Raw genomic sequence first — 2,619 nt, forward strand, 5'->3', positions numbered from 1 at the left:
TCTCTCTCTCTCTCTCTCTCTCTCTCTCTCTCTCTCTCTCTCTCTCTCTCTCTCTCTCTCTCTCTCTCTCTCACACACACACACACACACACACACACACACACACACACACACGTCGGACCCTAGAAAAATTGATGTTTCTGTTTGTGTTTGTGTTTGTGTCTCTTTGTCACAAAGTGTGTTTGTGTATCTCTCTCACACACATTGGACCTCAAGAAAACAAATGTGTGGTGTTTATGTTTGTGTCTGTGTGTCCCAAAGGGAGATTGGTGAAGGAAGGGCAATAGTTTTTGGAGCAATGACTTTCACATGTAATTTTTTCAATTGCATTATTATTTGCAAGATTCTCGGTATTCCCAACTCTGATCTTCAAGTTGTCTCTCTTACATTCAATATTTTGTGCCGTTTTGACTTTACTATTGTAGCTAAGGTAATCGTTAAAAGAACGGACTAGGACAATGGACCGACTATGTACTTGAATTTTGTAGGAAATTAGTACAAATTTCTAGAAATATAGTTTATTTTTCCAAATTGGAGTGCATTTACTTGATGAAAGAAAGCCACGTTGGCGGATGAGCACGCAGTCTGTTTGCGTGCAGCGTGCTCATCCGCCAACGTGGCTTTCTTTCTGCTCCCTCTCAAGTGGCCTTCTTAACTTTCCAAACGGCTCAAAGCTCTCATCACGTGTGAATCAAGGCCAACTTGTGACAAGATACTTTAGAAAATGCTTTTAAAAACTTGAGCTCACTGATCATCTGTGCGCGCGCGCGAACGAGCAGCATGCTCTTGAACGAGAGGATGACTCCTCTGGCTCCTCACATCCAGACCGTGCATCACCATGGTGGCTATGGAGGATACGTGTCTTGAAGTGGATGGGAACCTCAAGGTTCTTTGGATGCATTCCGGGGTGGTTTCCTTGCCTGGAAGGTGTCGTCTGACAGCTCCAGTAGCAACACGACGATAGCAACCTCATAATCAGCTCCTAAAAATTGACAATAAAATTTCATTAGTAATGTCTATGCAACTCTCCTGGACCACAAGATTGCAACGCTGACACACATGCCATGGAGTAAATGAAAGAAAGATGCAACGCATAGTCTAAGAGTACTATAGTATATATCACATCTTGGAATATTGTGTGTGTGTGTGACACACACACACACAGGGAGAGAGAGAGAGAGAGAGTATTTGAATTATTAGAGATGATGGGACCAAATGAAACATGTTGCATGCTCAATGTTGCAGGGCAACGTGGTGTGCATAGCAAGGTTGGGCATTGCAGGAGCATTCCATGCATAAGAGCCTGCATGGAGAGGGTCAGATGGTGCTTCGTCCTCTTTTGCAAGGGAGATGGCAATCTTCGCCGCAGTGGGTTTGTCTCCACGAGGTCCGTCTACAAGTGCCATTGCATCAGGGTCGCTGTCGACATCAACCGACAGAGAACTTGGCATCCATTTTTGGCACACCTAAAGGATAGAGTGAATTGTGCTTTCTACTTCAAGATTGGGGCATGCATGCATGGAGATCGCTACTCGCCTCTACACAACAAGCCCACTATTAGTCCCACTCTTCTTTTCTCCAAGATCTACCTCGACATCTTTAATGAGCTCAGGAAGTTTGACGAGCTGGAGAATTTACACATTTGCAATAATCTTGTCCATCACATGGTTGGAAATGTGTATGCACAATTCAAAGAAGAGGAGCAAGAAGCTGCTTCTTTGCAAGGATTGACTGGACAATTTTATGTATGCCACCCAAATATTATTGTAGATTGTTCACCAGTTATAGATTTTGGAGAGGATATTTGTTGGCAGCTTGAGGAAATTGTAATTGGGGTGGATATTGTAACTTTATGCATGTTATGAAAATAGGCAGGGATCGAGCTCAAAAGAAAGATGTTTGGAAGTTATGAAAGCCATGTAGGAAGTAGGAGCTACAACCCGCAAATCAAATTATAATCTGTAGAGAGATTACGACACACGAGAATGATATGAAAGTCACGGGCATTCAAGGTATGCTTATGAATATGGAGATTCTGATGTTCAAAGATCAAATTCAAGAGGTTCAAACAGAGGGTATAGTCCTTCAAGTCCACCAAGGCATAGAGATCAAAGCCCATCAGAGAAGGGAGTGCTGAATGCAGAGCAAAGATATAGTAGTGGGACCTTGAACATGAAGCAACTCCATTTGACATGGCTAACGTGTTCTTTTGCAGGATCAAACCATAGATGTTTCCCCTTGCAGTTGTGTCTTTTGCAGGTTATATGTCGGTTAGAGTGCAACAAATGAAATGTAAAAAAAGAAGTAGCTGTTTTAGCTTTCATGAGATCAAACTTTACTAACTTGCAGGAAGAATGTTGCAGTGTAAGTCAAATGCAGAAGTATATTGATGCATTGTAAGGGATGAAATGTAAAGATGTATAGATATCAAGTAATGTAGTATAGTAAAATTTTTCCCAGAGAGAGAGAGAGAGAGAGAGGGTTGGTGTAGCACCTTTACCACTATTGGCAACATTACTTAGAGAGAGAGAGAGGAATCTGGTGTAGCACCCGTAGCTCTGTTGGCTATAGTTCTAAGTTGAGAGAGGGAGAGGGAGAGAATAGCTCTAAGCTTGCAGG

At 42.4% G+C, this 2,619-nt stretch overlaps 1 pseudogene; it reads left to right on the forward strand.

Moving 5' to 3' along the window:
• The first annotated feature begins 1,291 nt into the window (after window positions 1-1,291).
• Window positions 1,292-1,965, forward strand: LOC147427822 (splicing factor U2af small subunit A-like; annotated as a pseudogene).
• The last annotated feature ends 654 nt before the right edge of the window (window positions 1,966-2,619 follow it).

The sequence above is a fragment of the Adiantum capillus-veneris genome, chromosome 23 (assembly GCF_014529385.1).
Source record: "Adiantum capillus-veneris isolate H3 chromosome 23, ASM1452938v2, whole genome shotgun sequence".
Classification (NCBI taxonomy): Eukaryota; Viridiplantae; Streptophyta; class Polypodiopsida; order Polypodiales; family Pteridaceae; genus Adiantum; species Adiantum capillus-veneris.